A 21,685-nucleotide genomic window follows, 5' to 3' on the forward strand; every position below is an offset into this window, starting at 1 on the left:
AAATAAAAAGAAATTATTTTCTCCATAAAATGCAACGACACGGCCAAGAATGTAAAGACATACCTAGTCACAGTTACAGGAGCTCCATTTTCTAGGACTCCTACATAACTTGGAAACTAAGCAACACATAGATAAAATAATGCCTCAGATGACCTCTGTCAATACAAACATGTATGTGTTCACATTCAGTCACTCACAGACTTCACCTTGACTTCAGCAAGTATTAATTATCTTGGGTGCACTTTAAAAAACTGTTGGTGTACAGAGCAGATCAGATCGGATAACAGCAAACATAACAGCATACTTTCTATTTTAATAAACAAAGAAAGGAGAAACAGTAATCATAAACTCACTGAGGCACAAAATCACAGATTTTAAGCAGGTATGGAAGGCACTGTTCAGGGTAAAAAGTCAAACAAGAAATCATGCTAAATAATTGCCATTAAATGCAACAGTTCTAGGGAAAAATCTCCAGATCTTGAGTTCTATGGCAATGTTAGTGTTTACTGCTGATGACAGTGAAAAATAGCGGCTTGGCCAGCACCCGGTGCAGCCTAGCTCTCTCTGGTTTTCTTCCTGCCCACCCTGAGAGACCTGGCAAATGGAAGCAGGTTGGAATGTTCCTTCTGTGGCTGCGCAGAGGTCCCATGAAGAAAACTTCTGTAATCACCTGCCACTGCTGCTGGGGTCTTCCAGGGAGCAACTGGAGAGAAGCACTTCTTACAGCTTTACTAGGGTCACTGCTCAGTTCACATAAATTTTAAACCAATCTATATTGCGGCAAAGGGATGTTGAGTCAGAATTATTCCCAAAGTTAGAGAAAATATGATTTATCTAATAGAACTAATTCCTCCATTTTTGGGGTTCATCTTTATTAACATTTTCTTTCCTCAGACAAAAGGACTTAGATAAGTATAAGAGATAAAACTGTCTCTCATTTACTCACTGATAAATGAGTACTCACTGGCAGAGAACATGCCATACCAGATCTGGAAGCCTGGCCCTGCTGGCCTTAAGCAGGAGTTTAAGAACCACAAGTCCATGACTTTTTGGTCCTTCAACCTGTAGGAGAAAAGCCTCGTAAGCTCTTCTGCTGATTTGGGCTTTATATTTTAAACCCTGCCATCTAACACCAGTGAGTCCTTCTTCTGCCTCTGACAAGGTTTATAAGGTTTGTTTCTGCTTGCATCATGGAAATTTAACTACTTGTATACAGTGTGCCTAGCACAGGGCATAGTGAGTAGGAGAGGGCATCTGAAGGGCTACAGGAAAATGGCACAAGAGGGCTGACCCATGAAGACCCCCAGAACAATGGAGCTGAAAACCACGGCATATTCAGAAGGCACAATGTCAGCTGGATTTGGCTGTGTCTGCCTGCATTATTACTGTCGTTCAGGCGTGCATATAAATGTGGTTTATGTTCTGTCTCTGTTGCTCTGGGTCTTGTGACTGCACGGAGCTGCATCATTGATGACACCTCGGCAGTGATGAGACGTTCCTCTGAAAGGCGAAGGCAAAGGTCTTCATTTGTGCTGCTAAATCCAACGTGCGTGTGCGGGGGAGGAAAGCTTGTACCAAATACAAACACACTGCAAGCGCCTGAACACGTCCCCTCCAATTCCCTCCGCAGGGAGTTCAAATCCGCATTATTCTGCTCCCTGCTTGCAGCTCACAACCCGATTTTATCTCCACGCACCTCTCAGCTCAGCCCACACGCTTGGCTGTGCCAAGGGATATGCTCAGCCCAGTACGACCAGGGCTACCCAGGCTGCTCCCCAAATCTCAGGCTGTTCCCCAAATCCCAGGCTGCTTCCCAGATCCCAGGCTGTTCCCCAAATCGCAGGCTGCTTCCCAGATCCCAGGCTGTTCCCCAAATCGCAGGGTGCTTCCTAAATCGCAGGCTGCTCCCCAAATCGCAGGCTGCTCCCCAGATCCCAGGCTGCCCGCCCGCTTCCCGTGCTGGGCCGGCGGGAGAGGGCAGAGCCTGCGCCCCGGCAGAGGCCGGGCTTACCGCCGGTTCAGCACCTCGGTTCGCACGAGTGGCCCGGGACATGCAGCGAGGACCGGCAGAGGGGACACGAGGTGCCAGTGCCTCAGCCTGCCCATGCCCGCATCGCTTCTCCGCAAGATGAACTCTTCTGCCACAGCAGGCGGCCGGTGCTGCTCACTGCTGCCGGGGCTCCCGGCAGCTCCCACGTTCCGAGTGCCCGTGAGCAAGGAGGAACGTGGCGCCGGCCAGAGGGAGCGCCGCAGCGAGCCCGGCCCGGCCCGGCCGGAGCTGCCTCAGGCCCGGGCCGCTGCTGCCGCTCGGCGGGCGGGGCGGGCGCTGCCCCCCGGGCTGCTGTCGAGGCGCTCGCACTGAGCACGGCAGCGACGGAACAAACGGGACGGGAGGCGACTCGTCCCCTTTTGTCATCTCTTCCTGTGGAAAGCCCGGGCTGCCCAGCGCCCATTCGTGCATGACTGTGCTGTGAGCTCCGTCTGTAGCAAGTTCTGCCTCTCGCTGGTGCCCACGGAAGGAGCTGCAAGGCCCGTTCAGAAACTCAACTCGTCAGCACGTAAAACAAGCAGAAATTACTGTCACAAACGACTTCACAAATCAAAGGACTTGCACAAAGCTGTCCTGTCCATCTGCGTGGGTCAGGATGCCGTTCCAGAGAGAGGCTGAACTGCGCTGAATTAACACCAGGCCCTTCTACCCAATCTCTGTTCCCACGCTCGCTGGAGTAATGCCCCTGGAAACACACTCCATCAATTAGACACAAGAAATCTCCCTGATCTTCTTTACGTGCAGGGTGGCAGAGCACTGAAAAGGCTGCCCAGGGGGAGTGGAGCCTTTGTCTAGAGGCTTTCAAATCCCACATAGATGTGCTTTTGTGTAACCTGCTCTAGGCTACCCCGTCTTGGCAGAGGGGTTGGACCAGATGACCTCCAGAGATCCCTTCCAACCCTAACAATTCTCTGATTCTGTGATCTTGTTCAGAAAGATGCAGATGGAATCATTAAACCATGAAGGCTTGAGAAGACCACGAAGGTCACCCAGTCCAACTAACACACTTCATAAGTATTTTCTTCTGAAAATATGAGAGAAAAGTTTATTTAAAATGTGACATTTCACACTAAAAGTGAGATAGCAATGGGCTGGAAATTTGCTGACCATGACCAAAAATATTTCTTTACAGCTGCTTGTGTTGAATTCTGCTGCAAACATTTACATTTTGTAAGCTTACCCACTTCTAGTATACCTCAAGCTTTATCTACTCTCTTCAGTTTCATCAACTCCAGGCAACTCTTCTACACAGGTCCCTACAATAGGAAAGGTATAATTTTATTCTCTAAGGCAAAGTCCTGAGCACTAAAAAACTTACTAGAATGTTTGCCACTAAAAAGCAGCCTGCACCAGGTACTATATCCTTGGAGGACAAGAACTGTATATTTATTTTATGTGTACCCAGTACCTAAGTACCTGCTATAGCTGGGTAATGCCATGTGATTGAAGGTCTACATACACACACATCACATGTACATACACCATGTGTGTATGTACACCATACACACAGCTAAATATAAAGATGAACACTGAATCCCAGTATATGGGTGAGGTAATGCCAGCCCATCATTATTAAATGGTAAAGTCCTAAAATAAAAAAAAACCAAAAAAACCAACCAAACAAAAAAAACCCAACCAAACAACAACAACAAAAAAAAAAAAAAAAAAAAAAAAAAAACAAACACAAAAAAAACCCAAAAAAAACCCTGCCAAAATTAATGAGCAATTGCTCATTTATAATTTTTCTGACAACATACGATTCTTGATGTCCTGTATACATGTTCTGTTTTTTGCAGGGGAAGTGAAGATAACTAGTACTTCTAGACCAGACTTGGAATATTAACTTTAACATGGGTTTTATACTCAAGGAAATAGCATATACACTGGTTTTGAGTAAAGCAATAATTCTCAAGAAGAAAATTACTATTCTGCATGGCAGTGCTGGTTTAAAACACAGCTGGAAGATTAAACCCTACTTAAGCTGCTCTCTTCCCCCATCCTCATGAGAAGGAGACTAAAAGCAGAGGTTCTGAGTTGCGATAAGAATGGTTGCATTGAAAGAGTTGCAGCCAATGGCAAGTGATGGGAAGGAATATGAATCCAGCAACCCAGCTGCTGTCAAGTGAAGTTAGCTCTCCTCACTACCAAAAGCCCAGTGTTTGACACACAGCCGCTTGAGCCAATCCTAAAGGGCGCTCCCTCTCTCCACAGACTGTGTAGGGATACTAAAATTGCTGACACTTTGATAAACTCAACTTCTGGCAACTGTTCTTCTATTCATATAATTCTTTTGCAGAAGTGTTATATAAGTGCTCAAAAATTAAGTGCTGTGTGCAGTATAGTGGGAATGTAAACTTCCGTTTCTTTCAGTTAGAAGTTGTTATATGTGGTTTCGTATGATAGTTTATACAACTCCTTGTGTTTCGTGGTAATTAATGAGTACTGTACAACTAAGCTTAGGTCAGTATATTTGCTCATATTAGTATACCATACAAATATGTCTGCTTTTTTGTTGTTTTTAATGGAGGACCATGATTTCACTTGAGTGGAGATATCATGTGAACCAAAGTCTTAGGGTAAAGTTAACACAAGCTTTTGCACAGCTCTGTTTAAATACTAGTATTGACCAGCTCATTTGAGTGGAGCTACCTGGAAGGCATTTCTCAATTTCTTATTTGTAGTACTAAAGTTATTTGATATTTTGAAACTTGTCCTTGCATGCTGGTGTGATCTCATCAGCTTCTGGCTGCAAAATACAGATCCTTATTTCTGACTCAGCTATCTACGTTGCATAGCATCAGCTACAGATTTATCTGTGCCTCTGATGAAAGCAGGGTCATTACTGAGTCACTGTTCCCTCAGAGATAAAAATGCCGAGATCCTGTTATTTTTCCCACCTGACTATATTCGTTTTAGTATGAAATTAATTTAGAATATAAAAGATAAGTGCTGACTCAATGGTCCAATTTTTTGCAGCATGTTTTTGATCTCAGCTGGGATTCAGGTTCTTTTTTTCAGTGTTATCATCACTAGGTTTGAAAGAGGAATGGATCATTCATCTGATAGCTGGACAGATCTCTGCATATGGTTCAGAAGAACACTTGGCCTGATACAGAGAGGAAAATAACTGATTTGATGGACATTTAATTAATCTGGCAGTGTCACACTGATTTGGGGTTTCATTTTTTCAGAGGTAATTATTTGCCACTCATAAACTCACCTACATATATGGTGGCAACACGTTCAGTCGTGGGACATTATCCAGCAATAGCAGGTACTACTTAGGTACTGCAGACACATGAAATAAATACATGGCCCTTGCCCTCAGAGGACTTACAACCTAATGACAGACCCTGGCTGATTTTTAGTAGCAGACATTCTAGCAAAAGTTTAAGTGCTCAGGACTTTGCCTTAGAAAGTAAAACAATGCCTTCACTTTTGTAGTGCAGGGATACTGGAGCAGATTTTCAGGACTGTGCCACAGGTGCTTTGGGAATAATGTCTTCACATCAGCTGGTGGGTCAGTGCCACACAGTAACACAACCTTCAGGCTGGCTTTGCAATTCCACCTCTGTGTGTGGCATTGATGGCAATGGCAGGTGCACACACTCACGGATACAGAGATAGGTGGCTGCAGGTGCATAAAACAGGTGTGAACTGCAGTGAAAATCAGGCTTGATAAAAATTCTGCAAGAATCCTAAGAGACAGATGCAAAATGCTACCTTTGGTTTCCATTATGCCAGCTAGAGAATTTTAAGCTTTCTCATAACAATGAAATAAATAGGTATTTCTGTTTATAGCTGCTCAAAGGATGGATCAAATCATCATTTTGCTTTAATATTGTAGTCAGTAATCATGGGTATATGTGCTACCTTGTGCTACCTTCTGTCTTTGCTCACCACTGAAGTGAAGGACCTGCTAAGTAATGGCCTCTTCTTTTGTGAGAACATTATTTTTTCTCTTCTCTTCTCTTATTTCCTTACATCTTGGTTTTGGATGAAGAAAGCATATAGCTAACACAGTTCTGCCAATTCTATCTTTGGTTTCAGAGATGTGAGCCCTAACTGAGTCATGAAGGCATGTGTATTCCAAGGATGTTCTCTTAACAGATTTGTGTTCTCTAGGACGTCAGCAAGGCTGATCTCACATTGTATTTTTATACCGATTTCTGGGATCAATAATTATTCTTTCACAATTCATGAATTTTCAGGCAGATGTGATTAGAGTCTCAGGGCCACTTTTAGTCACAAAATTTTATCTTTTTGGAAATTACATTAGTCTTGATCAGGGATTAATAAAGGTCCTGAAATAACTCAAAAATTATTTCTCCTAGTTTTAATCATATGTTGTTGGTTTAACTTAGGTAGATAATGCAAAATAGTCTTGTAAATTGGCACCTGTTTATAAATGTACAACATGGAAGACTTTGAAACACACTTTCCTTCATATAGTTTTAGGTATTTTCAGATGAATGGCTGTTATGATTCAATCTTAAAGACCTCTGCCCAAATAAAGGTACAAGTGAGACCAAATGGTAGTTCAACAATACCAGCTTTATTTTGTAAAATTATTTGTATAAGAAAACAAGAGAGAAAGACAAAAAGAGGGAGAGAAGGGGAGTAGGAGACAGACACTGCAAGCAGAAGATAATCACCACCGTGGATCCAATAGTTCCCATTGGCCCTTCAGTGTCCTGGACTTCTTGCTGATGGGGTCTAACCCAGTTAATTCCCTGGGTTAGTTTATACAGTCCCTCATTAGCATAAGAGGCAAGAAAATGTGTGTGTTTTACCACTCTGCTTGCTTGGGTCTCAGTTCGGTGTTTGTGGGGGATCTACTCTGGGGGTCGCAATGGAAGGCTGTGATGACAAATACCAATTTTGGTCCTGCTTTGGCAAGCCAGATCTGAAACTTTGTTCCATTTATAGCTTGTGTATAGGCACCCATGTTTTCTCCAACAGATTTCACCACCCAGTACTTATATAAGGCATAAAATTCAAATGTCATTAACCCTTTACTTAAAATGGTCCCCATCATACACTGGTCCAGTTCCTCCCCAGGTGCAGCACTTCATACTTCTCCTTGATGAACTTCATGACATTCCTGTTGGCCCATTTCTCCAGTTTGCCAAGGTCCCTCTGGATGGCAGCACAACCCTTGAGTGTTTCAATCATTCCTTCCAGTTTTGAGTCATCAGCAAAATTTCTGTTGGTACACTGCCCCATCATCCAGATCATTAATGAAGATGTCAAACATGACTGAACACAGTATTGACTCACAGTAGTTACTGGCTTCCAATTAGGTGCCGTGCTTCTCAAGGCCACCCTCTGGACCTGGCCATTCAGCCAGTTTTTGGTCCACCTCAATGTCTGCTTATCCAGTCCGTATATAAACAGCTTTTCTATGAGGATCTTATGGGAGACATTGTCAAAGGCCTCACTGAAGTCCAGATAGACAATATCTGCTGCACTCTCCTCATCTGTCAGTCACTCAAGTCATTGTAGGACTTTATCAAGTTGGTCCAGCAGGACTTCCCCTTGGTGAAGCCATGCTGACCACTCATTATTTCCTTGTCCTTAATCTGCCTAGAAATGGCTTTTAGAATCTGTTGCTTCAGAAGTAGTCAGAAGCTGATTATGTCACAGCAGCAATGCAAGGACAATGCAAGCTGTTTTCTGAGCATCTGGAGGAAGCACTTGAGGTAGCAAAAAATAAGAATGAGCAGAAAATTGTTCCCAAAAGAAGGATTGATTACGGTGAAACAACAGAGATAGGATTCCTTAGTGGCCTTAGAAGGATGTCAGGCATATACTTGACAGCCAGTGTCTGTCCTTACAGACAGTGTCTGTCCTTAAAAGAAAGCGTGAAAACTTCTATCAGACACCAGTTCTGCAGACTGGAGTGATAGCTCACAGTTTGAAATAAACATCCCAATTATTCAGTGTATTAAATGTTGTCTTTATGCTGTTCCATATGAAAAAGGGGCCGTGCAATTAAAAAAATTATTCAGTACAATAAATTGTAGAAATGAATAAGCTTTTGTCTCACCATAATCCTGCTGCAATAGTGAACACAGATCAGGCACTTTGCTTCACAAAGTTACTAGAAAATTTTGATAGTAAAGATAAAGTAACTGGAAAAGTCAGAGGAGCTACCAAATGCAATTCTACATGTTTCCTCTGGTTCAGTATGGTCCTGGCAGCATTTGGGTCATAAGTAACCAAAGCAGGAACAAATGACCATAATACACTTTGTCATTGAAATGAACACATGACCCTGTGTCCTGTGATAATGAGGTAATTTTTTGCCACTGATCACATGCAAGCAAGACTAGCTAGATATAAATTTTACTGTTGATAGAAAGTACAAAGAATGATACACGTTATTTATGTGGTTAATCATCTTGTATATGTGTTTACTCACTTCTCATGGGCACCTATTTGTTTTCAGACAAAAACAATTTAGGTTTACTGAGTACTTTGTGACCTGTTTTTGAGAGTAATGCTTTTCTTGGGTGTAAACAACAAAAATTCCTTATTACAAACTTGACTTTGGTGTAATGTTGTATAATTTTATAGCTTTATAGTGGTTGTTTCACAGGTTATTACACTGCATACAGATTTGAAATAGTTCAAACTGATGTGTTCAAGAGACAGCACTGGAAATTGTTTGTGTCTCACCAAAACACTGGTGATACATCAAACCTGTCATCATATTCCCAGATGCGCCTAAATTCTGACATATGAGGGGGAAAAAGAAAAAAAATATATAACCTATTCAACAAGACCCAAATAGTCTGGTCTACAGGTTGTATCCATCTATCCTTTTTTTTTTTTTTTTTTTTTTTTTTTTTTTTTTTTTTTTTTCTTGAAGTAAAAAGTATGATTGCTCAGATGTACCTGGAAGTTACTGCTCCTGCCTCAGCATAGCGGGATGACACTGAAGAGTTACCTCCTTCTACAATGATTTCAGCTGTAGCCCATGAGGAAGATACTGCAGCCATCAATGATGAAAACACCCTGTTAATTAAACCCAGAATTAAAAGGAAAAAACCAAACAAACCGAAAACAAAACAAAAACCCCAAACACCCAAATAAACTATTCTAGTTCCCAAAGGTACAATGTTAATTTTCTGCACTAAAATTATCGATCTTAGTTATGTCTTTAGCAAAAAGCTCAAAAGAAACCAGAAAATCAAGAAAAGACATTAAAAGCTTCTTCATACTTCACCAAGTCTAAATCCAAAAGAAGTGTCTCAAAAATATACAAGCATGCACAAGTCAAAGGCGGCTAAAAGCATACAAATGCTGCTGATCGGGTTTTTTTCAAGCAGATGGAATTATAGAAATTATTTTAATAGATGTTGATAAATTTAACCATGCATAAGCCCAGGAAAAACAGAATCATTTAGATTGGATGTGATGTGTTCAGATCATCTAGTCCAGTCCTCTGCTGAAGCAGCACAAGGCAGTGCAGGTTGCCCAGGACCACGTGCACTCAGGTTTTTGAATGGCTTCAGGGATGGAGCCTCCACAATCCCCCCTGGGCCAGGGTTCACAGCACCCCTGGGGGGTTCACGGCAGTGCACGCTGGGCTCTGCTGCGAGCCCTGCTGGTGTATCTGGCCCCTCGTCCCGGCGCAGAGCCCAGCAGGGAGGATGGGCGGCGAGGGAGGCTCCGGGGCGCCGGCCGGCGCTAGAGGGCAGGGCAGGCTGCGGGCGAGGGCGGCCGGGCCGGGCAGCGGCGGATTCACCGGCACAGCAACGCGCAGCACACGGGCTGCGCTCCCTTCGCTACACCTGACTCTTTTTCAAGGTCTGGTCATATTTCGGAAGTGAGGCCCCTTCTGAAGAAGGGGATGGGTGTCTATCGTCGTTGATGCCACAGAAAGTGAGGCAGAAAATCAGCATTTAATGATGGAAGGAGGAGCTGAATGGCTCGAACTTGTGCCTTCAGAGAAGAAAGAAAACAGAAGAGTATGGACTGGGAAGCTGGAGTGCCATGTTAATAAAAAATGGGCCAGCAGCTGTCAGACCTTTGCAGAGACGGTGCTTTGCTCTTGTGTTGAGGACTGACTTCATTCTTGCTGACCAAACAAGGCCATCGGTCTGAGCTCTGCAGAGGTTCAGAGGAAGGCTCGTGGAGGTTTGCCTCTGTATTTTGTTCCACCATCCCACTAGAGGTGTCCTGGTCACAGCTTCCATTTCAAAAACATGGAGCTGAAATCCTACTTCATCAGAGCTTCAGGAGGTCTGTTCTGGGACAGGGGACTGTACAAAAAGACAATAATGCAAACCAGTCCAAGTAATTTGCTCGGTAGGAATTTGGCAAGCAGAATCATATTTCTTCAGAGAGGTCTTTGCCACCAGCTAATTTCTACATTTTCCTTTTAAGTCCCTGTAGCTTTGCCTTGGGTCACTACAGAAAGCACGCCAGACTCCCTCACATGTCTTGAACCAAATTATCAGCAGAAGAAGAGTAAAATGAACCAGCTTTGACTAAAATAAGAAGTAATTGAGATCTACCATGGCTTTAGGTATCTAACAATACTGTTGGAAGGCCTGCAGGCTCTTTTCAGGAAGGTGAAAAAACCCACAAAACCAGAAAGATAAAACATACATGTGAAGGGGGGACTGAATAGAAACCTGAGAAAAAAAGAGGGAAAAAAGGAGAAAATACCTTTCAGGGATCAGCAATCAAAATTGAAAGGGCAAAATCCTGCCTTTATGGTTCCTTGGATGCTTTGTGACTCTGTGATTGACACTGTATGTGCCAATTTTTTTTTTCTTTTTGGCTGGATTTCCTGCTGGCCTGTGACTCCTGGGCTACCAGGGACATGATGTGGACCTGGCATCTCTTTTGGCAGAGGTGAGGAAAGGTGAGGTGTCTATGAGCTGCTGCTCTTGCCAGCACATTTCATTCACACAAGACTGAGATGGAATGATAAAGGGCACCCCTGGCCACAGCAGCTGGGAACTTCTGTCACTCTGGGGCAGCCCAGGCCGGCCTCAGGTGCACCCATATGCAAGAGAAAAAAAGTCTCTCATTCAGCACTTCATGAGTGAAGCCCTGAAGCCTTTGCTACTTGTCCTCTGCCTTGTACTGGGGGTACAAGCAAAAAGCATCCCAGCCCTGGCAGAAGGCTTAGCTGGCTGAATCATCAACTCCATGAACAGTCATTGATGGCTCAATGACTGAACTGCAGCTCCCCAAAGTCCAGGTTAATAATGCCCTACCAAAGATAGTATGATCCCCTCACCTCACCATCATTTTTCAACATAAAAATAAAAGAAAATACTGAGAAGTAAAATTTGTACTAAGAATACTAATGAAGAGAGCTTTCCATTAGGTAATAGAAATTTCTCCAGTATCTATCAGGGCCCGCAACCTAATTTTCCATGTGCTAAACTATTTTCTCATTAATCTTAAAAAAGTAACAAATTAAGGATTTATTCGGTGTTCTTTATGTACTTTTCTTAAAACCAGGCAAAAAGGAAATCCGGTACTTTGTCTGACAGCTTGGCATGAGAGCAGACATGAGAGTATAAGTCATTTGTCTGTGTGTGAGATACTCATTGTAAAGGATGACAAAACAATTTTATTTTCCAAATATCAAGCATGGTCTAATTGGCCAGCATTGATCTTGTGTCTAAAAACAATTTGGAAATGCTGTTCTTGTAGCAGGGCAGCATTTTTCCCCTGGAATCTACTTCTAAATGTTTTTTATTAGCTAGCTGTTCTGTTTTGTGTTTTATTTTGTTTTACAGCTTGTTTAATGAATCTTTGAAAACTCTTAATCCTCAGATTCTGTCTCCTGACAGCGAATTCTGGAACAGTGACTTAGGAAAAGCAATAAGGCAGTTAAACAAGTTGTTGTCCCTGAAAAGTAAGTGCTTTATGAGTGCATCTCACAATCTTGTAGCCGGGTATTTAGATAGACTCTTGGAAGCAGTGAGTGGACAGTGCCCTGTGGGGTTTCTGGAACACCTCTGCACATCATACTATAGCCTCTGTCACAGCCTGGATCAGGTGAAGGGCTGGGAGGGAGGGCATGCTCTGACATTCAGTTGGAGCATTCAGACATATATATGTGAAATACCTTTGTGAATTCAGTGGGATAACTTAGGACAATTAATATGTTTTAACTTGCAATAACAATATTCAAAACCTTGTGAGATTGTAGTGAACAATAGAGTTTTCCTCATCTCTTCCCAGATATGCACCAAAAAAACCAAACCCAAGTGTAGATACTAGGCCATGGAAAGGATCATAAAAATGCTGCAGTGTCAAGGAATTTATTAAAAAGCAACTTTGATATTCTGACAAAAATTTTGCTGACTGTATTTGACTGTTTTATCTGAAATCTCTTAAGTGTTTTAATATTTTAGATGTCAGGCACTAGGTAGGTTTCTTGAAGCCCTAGAATAAAATATTAAGTTATTAGATTTCTCTTTCATCTTGTGCCGCAGCTGATCCTGATGATAAGAGGGGGACTCAGGATACATTTTCTGGGTTGTGAGCAGATCCGAGCAGGAGGCAGGAACTCCTCCAGTTTATTTACAAAGTAACTTATATACATCTCCTACAACGTCCATCCATTGGAGGATTAAATTCTCACCTCCTAATCCCACTGGTCAAACTAACTGTCCATCACCTTTCTCCTCCCATCTAGAAATATGTAAACAGAGACAGTTAGCAAAACATGGCCAGTGTTTACATTAACAGGCGTGAGAGAAGCTGCACATTCTCTCTCAATATGAGCACTGGACACACAGGAAAAACCTCATGGCAACAATCTTGTGTTTGCAGAAGGGTCTATTTCCCAGCTGATCTCCACTAGTTACTGGTTTCTTTGGTTTGAGCTCCTTTACTTTGACTCCTGTGGAGCCTTTCTCTAGTTCTCTAGTATGGTAATGAATTATTTAGGGGCTTTGCTTTTTTAAAAACAGATTTATTGAGGGTGTACTACCCCTGCAACTGTAGGGTTTTCTCCCTGATGACCCAGCACACTGCTGATGTCCCAGACAATCTCCGTGTGTTGCCCATTCCTGGCATCTTGTCCCCCTGTGCCAGACACTCCTGCCTGCTAGGGGCAGAGAAAAGACTGTCCCACTCTGACACATGGTCGTGGCACCTTCTCCTCACTAGCAGCTTCCCCAGCTCACAGCAGCCTCCTGCCTGGCTCTGTGGGATGTGCCTGGGTAGATGTGTGCAAGTGAGGAGAGCGAGAGAGAGTGGGGGAGCAAAAAATGGAAAATATTGGACAAACTAATGAGCTGTTGCTACAGGTGAGTCACCAAAGGAGGTTATCATAGAGTGGGGTCTGTATTCCATTGGGGAGCTATTTGGAGTGTAATGTCTAAGCTTTTGCAGTGATGTCCCTAGGACTGCCTTGCAATGTCCTGTACCGGTCTGCTTGTGTCCTCCAGACAGCTCTGTGGAAAACTGTAATCATCTGGGAAGTTGTGCACAGCCCTTAGGCTTGATCCAGGTTTTCAGAAGTCAGTCAGAATCACTCCATGGACCTGCCTGGCCACATAGCCCTGGCACAATAGGGGTCTCAATGGGCTACCTGTGTGGGACTCGTGGCAGTACCAACTGCTTTTCCTCTGTTGCTACCAACTTTTAGTGCAAAGGATTCTGAGAGAAACTAACAGCCTATCTGGATTTCTCTAGGCAACAGTACTTTTTGAATGGCAGATCCCTTCCTGAGTATGGACAAGAGCAATAACATTGACACTACCTTATGATTCAGCTTCCCATTCAGCAGTTGGCATTTTCTCTTTTGAGATACAATCATTTTGTGTCAGGGAAATGGCATAAACTTTACCAAAATACTAGAGGCAAACAGCCATGAGAGTTGCCTCCTGGATCTGAGTGTTGGAGACCTCTGGTAGGCCCACCTATTGCAGAAACAGATGTGACTAATTAATAACCAACTCAAGCTAGCTGCCTTATCCTTCATAATATTTGAAGATTAATCACAATCTGATTTTTTTTTATATTGACCTCTAGTGAGATTTCCACCTCATGTGGCAGAAGTATCAGGACTGTGATATGCAAAGACACTACATGGGGGGGATGGGGGGAATATCTCAGTGCCTGAAGGGATTGGTGTTGGGACTGGTATTGATGGGGGCTCAAAGTGGTGCAACAACAAAGCTGTGCACATAAAAAGGGAGCTGCCAAGCAACAGATTTCAGACTTGCAGCTAAGAAACCTGGTAAGCCCAGTGGTTCTCTCTGTTTCCATGTGAAGAAACAGAGAAGAAACACTGGATGCCATCTGCACAATTGCCTTTCCAGCCAGCTCAGACAGCTGAACCTTCTCTGCTTCTCTGCTGGATTTTCCTTATGAGTTTTGAATGTAATGGGGAAATGAGAAATATTATTGTATTTTTTTTGTACTCCCTTTTCTGATCCAGCTACACCAGGTCCTTGAAAATCATCCAAGGGAATTAAATCCTTCAGCTTACTTGTTGTTATAATTATCTGAGTTTGAATCTCCTTGCCTACCTCCATGTCTTCTCTCTCTGAGTATGGGATCTATAAATTAGAAAGAAAGGCAGGTGTAATTGTTGCTCAATAGTTTGCTGTGACCTTAAACAAGTAAATGAAATTATTATAAAAGATACTAGACTTATCTTTCAAAAATAATGGATTTCAGTGAGACTACCTATGTGCTTTAATATGCATGTTTTTGTTCATATATATGTTTGTATTAACTTTTTTAATTGCAAGCTGAGATGACAAATGTTGCCATCCAAATGTGGCAATTCTGCTGGCAACAACATGATCTGTCATTGCTATGTTGCTAAGTGTCTGAGAAGAAAATTTATGTCTGGGCATTGTTATGCCATGCACTACATAAATCACTGCACATGTCAGTACCAGGTAACCCTCCTAAAGACCTGAATTATAATTAAACATTTATTCAATCTCATTCTCTTTCATGGGGGTCATTGACCCCCAACCTTTCTATAAAAAAGTGTTGCACTCCAGTTGTAATTGCTTCCTTTAAAACAAAAGCATGCAGGGCTCGTGCATAGTGCATACTCTCTTTCCTTAGGTGATTATTGCCATGCTTTTGTATGGACTCACTTGAATGTGCTTGCTGAAACTCAAGGCTCCAGTCAAGAATGCAAATCTGATCTGATCTGTCTGCACAAATGTGCTCTGGCACAGCCTGCTGGGAGTAATCCAGGATTGAAAGTTTGACCTAAGCTTATTTATCAGCTCCAGACTCACTGAAATTCCAGCAGATTGGTGAGTCTCCGAAGGCAAAGTTTAAGTTTGACAGATACTGACCTTCCCTTGAAGTCTGAAGAGAATACGGAGTCACACTGGAATAGCTCAAAGGAAGAAAATAGGAAAGGAGAGGTGAAAAGAACTAGGGTGAAACTTCAAGGCTAGTGGGGCAAGCAAGGCTGTAATTTCTTTGCAGTCCTTAAAACCAATTGAATTGTCAGAACAGGCTTAAGACCATGCTGCTTACTGAGACTAATATAAGAATAACCTTTATAAACTTAAGAAATTATCAGAAATTTTATTCTATTTCTATAATTTGCATATAATAAGTATGCATATTTTCTTTCAGAAGGAGTGTAGCTGGTAATCTTCAGTGCAATATCCATCAGAACCCATGTAGAATTTATATGCAAACGTAAAATCAAACTTTTTCAGAAAAACACACCAATTTCTATGTCTTCTGGTATGTTTTTCTTTTGAATATGGAAGGCTGTAATAGATCTATCAGTTCTAGCCTAGCTGGTAAGAAGTGAATCCACATTCCTAAATTGCTGTGGAAAACCTCTCAATGTAGTGCACCCCTGAAGAAACTAGGAGCAGAAAAGCTAAACCCCAGTGTTTCTAGAGGTGAAAATGTCCCCTGTTTGTGTTATTGTTACAGAGAAACCATTTTCAACAAACGATCATGTGTGCATATTCTTGAAATTCATTACACATTCAGAGCTCACCAGTGGAGAGTGGAGCAGGAGAACTCTCCTAGAAACCCTGAAAAAGCTTTTCTACTTAAAGACTTTCAGTGGGACTGTGAGCCAGGACTGTTTCAGGAGACAGGGGTTGGACCCAAAAAATGGGTGCTAATATCTCAACTTTATTCATGGGGCAAACAATTTTAAATGCACACCTTGACTAGACACACAGAAGATAAAATCCATTAACTAATAACTTGTAATACCTTGAAAACATACAATTGCAATGCTAATAGGTGAGATTATTTGCTATCAGATTAAAGATAAATTTTCTTCTCATATATTTGATGTTTGCGGCTAAACATCCAACAAATAGCTAAATATAGCTGCAGAAGTACAAAAATTAAATTCAAAAAATATCTGCAAGGAAAATAGACAAGCTTCATGTCTGGACTGACAGCTACTCTGGCACCTAATGTTTCAACAGCCTGCAAATCAATAAACATACCCTATGCTCAGAATTTTACTGTATTTCTTGATAGACCCAAGAAGCAGCCATAAAGTAAGGTGGGTTTTGTTTTGGTTTTTTTGGTTTTTGTTTTGCTTGTTTTTTGTTTTTGCTTTGTTTTGTTTTTGGTTTTTGGGGTTTTTGTTTGTTTTTGTTTTTGGTTTGTTTGTTTGTTTTTTGTTTTTCTTTTCCAAGCAAAACTAATACAAAGTGCAGAACAAAACCTTCTCTAAAGCAGTCTTTGCCACTGTTCTTTAAAAAGTTTTGCTGGGACACTCTGCATGTGTGAGTGCTTGCAGCTGTCCGGCCAAAGAGTGTTCAGACAAAAAACTTTTGCCAGCCGAGGTTCATATGCTACCAACTAGGTCCTGGAGATTCTTTGTCCTCCAAGAGTTGAAGCTGGTGATTTACTGAAGAAGAATGTGAAATATTCAGGGGTATAACGTGAGAGAGGGAGAAAAAAGGATGCTCAACTCCCCTAGCAGTTGGATTTTCACATGGATATGAGACCCATCTCCCAGTCCCCAGAGATGCTGCATTCATCATGCACAGTAACTGCTTATCCTAAGTCATTGCTTGGGTCAAACACTGGCAGCACTCTACGTGCCTGCTCCTTGGACTAGTTTCTGTATTCCAATGTAAAGATGAAAAGAAGAACCTGCCTAAGGCCACAAAGTACCCTAGTGCCTTGAGCCACTGGACTGCACTCACTGACTGCTTTTGCAAGGCAGGACTAGTACCAGTGTTAGCCTCAGGGCTATGTTACACTGCATAAAGACACTGTGGGAACTCATCCTGGCCTGGCTGGACAGAGCAAGACACCGGGAAGGCACTGAAGTATCTGAGGTGAAACCATCAGCATCTCTTCATAGGTCTGCCAGAATAAACAAAGGGGTAGATGCCAGTTATGTGACTTGTATGTAGGGCAAATATACACTTAATCTTCTAGTGAATCACCTTTTTTCCCCACAGAGATCACCAGTGATCCCTAGAAGAACAGCTGCTCAGACACATTGGGCCCTGGCCTCAGAAACCTCCCACACCAATGTCATGAGTAAAAAGCTATAAAAGAGTTGGTCTGCCAGATTGGAGGGTCAAATAGCAGCCTGGGAGGGCTTGTAATAGGGAAGAATGTAACTACTGACATTTATTCCTCTTTTTTTATGGCCTCATGCAGATGAAAATAGTTAGAATTTTTTAAATTAAATAGTAAAAAATAGGTGACCCTCACAAAAAATTAATCATTTCAATCACACTTTCATATTGCTGAAGTATGTGCTTTCATAAGAATCTTCCCTGATTTTATTATTTTTCTAAATATCTAATTAAAAATATCTATATTGGAAAGTATCATCTCCTGAAACACTGATCTAAAAAGATCTGCCAATTAACAATTTCTAAAGAACATCATTATTTTTATTTCCTTACAAGAGAATCAGGCAGAGGGGAAATGAGAGTGATTTAAAATCTCAGTAAAAAAAAAAATAGGAATTTACCAGTTTCAAACAGCCACTAAGCAAAACAAGCTCACTCTTTATTATATGCCATCAATTAAATGCATTATCTCATGCTTTGTGTTCAGCTCATATCAACAGAAGTTGTATTATTACTGTCTTTATTCATAAATTTTAGCAAAACAATAAGCCCACAGAAAGAGTGTCTTTCTCATCTTATGAGAGAAACATATTTGCAATCATGAAATTTCAGGTGGGCAGGCTCATACTTTTACGTTCTTTATAAAGGCCATTTTGATTTTAATGCTTGGCATGTCATTTTGCTTAGCAAAACAAAATGTTGTTTTGCATATCCATATGTGGCAGTTGGCCCCTCCATGTTTGAATCTATTGGCCACATTTGATAAAGTAAGAAATTGTCTCACAAGCTTTTCTCTCCTGCAGGTTGCACAGAGCAGCCAAGACGATGGGAGGAGACCCATCCAGGGCCCCTCTGGGGAAGGGCTGTGACTTTCCTTGGGATGCTGTGCAGCCATTTCAAAGAGGACAGAGCAATCATCCCCACTGACAATTCTCACAGTTCACAGAGGTTTATGAAGTTTGTGTGTCATGGATTTTACCCTGACTCACTGCAAAATGAATTAATTACAAATGGCTCAATAGTGTTAGCTTTCATTGGAGATGTCAACCAATACCTAAGCATAAAGTAATTGATAAGGGCTGGTTGGTCCCCATGGGCAGCACTGACAGAGTGTTTATCAGCTTGTGTGTTTCTGGTTTTGCCTTTATCATTAAATGGGCAAAATAAAGACATGTCACTTTAAACTGTGATACAGATACCTACAGTTTTTCTCCTAGGGTATCTGTGCGAGTATCTCCTCAGCTACTCTTTCTGGAGCTTAAAAATTACTTTGGAACTGAAACCTATTTTACCCAATTTTAATAAAGAAACTTAGGAATACCATCCTGCATGTCATCTTACTGAAGGAGGTATCATTAGCAGAATGAACCTAAATAGTCAATTTAAGTAGAAACTAGCTATGTCAAGGGTTCACATCTACTTGCAGCACGTTGCTTGTTTCATTAAATCCATCAATGATTTAAAGCAGGAACTTATCTAATAAGGCACCTTGCAGAAGAAACATGATAGCAAAGGTCAGAGCATTTGAAGCAGGAACAAGAGCGCTGTTGAACGGTTCATGAACTTCCAATTAAGTAACTGACTTACCTCCCAGTATTCCTGGACCAGATACAGTCATTAAAGCAAGTAGCTCCTTCTCAACTGACAGTATTTCTATGTCCTTCTCAGCACTTGAATGGGAAGAAATAATTTAGAGGTATTTGCAAAACTGGCTAAATGAACTCATGATTTTGAGTGTCCCTCCTACATGTCATTTGTGTGGGAATACAGAAGAAAGCAGTGGAACAGTAAATAAAGGAATACTAAGGATTTCTGCCTTGAACAGAAGATGATGCCCAAGAACATGACTCTATACAGTAATGTCAAGTAGTAACATCCTAAGAAGCGTGGTTTGAATGTGAGTTAAATTTAGTTCTAGAGTAATAAAATCTAATTGAAGGATAGGTTGGAACTGCTACAAGAGAAGCTCAAACTGAAAAAAGCCAAAGAACAACCAAGTCAGAAGTAAAATGAAATTAAATGATGCAAAGAACCAAACACTATTCAGCAACAGCATTGGTGTTTAGAAAGTATTAGGTGCAAAGTCTGTTATTCCAACCATCTTAAAATCACCTGAGGATCTCAGTCTTATACCCTCACTGCTGCCATGTCCTTTCTTCCAGCACCAGCAAACATAACCTTTCCACTGTTTGCTCACATCATTTTCTTGTTCTATCATTTGGATTGTGTCATCCCTCCATGAATCCTGTCTTTTTTTGTCACATTAAACACACATAACTCACTCTGGCTTTCAAGGTCCTTCACAGACTTCTTTTTCTTGACTTGTTATCTGAAACTGGGAATCCAAGTGCCAGCACTTGTCTCTGACCAGCAAGTGTGCACTTAGGCTTTTTAAGCAAGCATTTTCAAGCAAGACAAAGTGATTAATGGCCCCAGTGATCTCAGAAAGAAGCATACCTGCTCCAAACTGAGTTCTTTTATTCTTGGAAAATGAGGGAAAGGGAGCTTCCTTTATTCTGGAAGACAGCTAGGTATGGCAGGCAGCCAACTAGAGACAGGGTTGTTAAAAGCACACTAACTTCTCTAGAAGGATGCTTTTTCTCCTGAGTCTGAAATTAGTGGTAGTTTCAGTCAAAATACTATTGCACATTAACCAAAATCAGCAGCAGAATGTGTATTTATACAGCACATATGTTTTGTGTATATAATGATACACACATATATATACATATACACAGACAGTAAACTGTAAAAACACTGAGGCACGGGTCTGTTCAGTGGCAAAAAGGCTCTGAGGCGAGGAAATGAAACATTTTCCAAGCCAAGCCAAACTTCAGCATGTTCAATTCGAGGTATGATGTGTCCTGATGACCGTGACTGGGGATTTGCTGTGTGCCCCTCTGGACTGTATCAGTGTGGAGATGGAGGGTGGTTGCTGCTACCTCTCCCCAAAAAGCATCTCTTGTGGAGAGGCTGCTCAGGTGAGCACACAGGCAGTCACTCAAGTCCACACACACACACACACACACACACACACCCACCACGGCTAGCTCAGTGAAGAAAGGCAGGAAGGATCTTCTGTATAAGGTTCCAGCGACATTTATTTTGTAGATGCATGCTGAGGGGTCCAGGGACAGACAGAAAAATCAAGATCAAAGGAGTGCCCAGGGTTAAGCATGGGGTCAGGAAACAATGATGTGAACACAGGGTTGTACGAGGGCAGGGCAAGGGGCAGTGCCCTATAAGGGACATAGGGGCAGACCATCAGGCATACCACAACCAATGGGGAAACAGGGAAAGGAGAACCCTTCTTGAACTGGGGACATATATGAACAACAGAGGTGGGCAACACCCACGGGCCAATGGGAAAAGCAAAACTGAGGTAGATTAACATAATGCTGCAGAGCATCCTGTGGGGAATTGCTCACCCTAAGCTATGAGGTATTCTCAGAGCCAATGGTAGATTCTTCCAGGGCAAAGCTCTGGAAATTTCCCTGACTGGCTCAGGGGCCTCCACACTGGATGGGTGGTTTTCCCCAGGTGACAGACTGGAGTTCAGCTCCAGTGAGCTGCCACCACTGCCACACAGCTGGGCAACAGGACAAAGGATCTGTCCCAATAATAATTTGTGATCCCATATCTGAAACTTGAGCAATTCAGAATACTTCTCGTGGTATTAACAGCTATACATATAGCTTGCTAAATACTGTTTTATTTATTATTTTTAAAAGAGTCTTAAGATCTGTTCATTTTCCTATAATTACTCTAGTAAAATAGAGAATAGGCATAAACTTAGATATAAATTGGATTTAATCAAGTTTCATCCTGGTCTAAAGATTCAGTGAGTCTAAATTCTTCAGAAATATCCATCACCTGAATTTTGACTCTTCAACACTAAAACCTATATCTACTTTTATATAAAATTTTAGATTATCCATATCTACCTCCTTCCTCTTGCCTGCCTCAGAGAGCTCCACAAAGTGAGACCACAGGTTGATGGTTTCCTCCCCAGCTGCAGACAGGAAACCCACAGATAACATGTTGGGGCTAGAGAAAAGGTTCCCAATGAGAAACCCAAGAAAGTGGACTCCCCACACAT

Source organism: Prinia subflava, chromosome 1, assembly GCF_021018805.1.
Source record: "Prinia subflava isolate CZ2003 ecotype Zambia chromosome 1, Cam_Psub_1.2, whole genome shotgun sequence".
Taxonomy (NCBI): domain Eukaryota; kingdom Metazoa; phylum Chordata; class Aves; order Passeriformes; family Cisticolidae; genus Prinia; species Prinia subflava.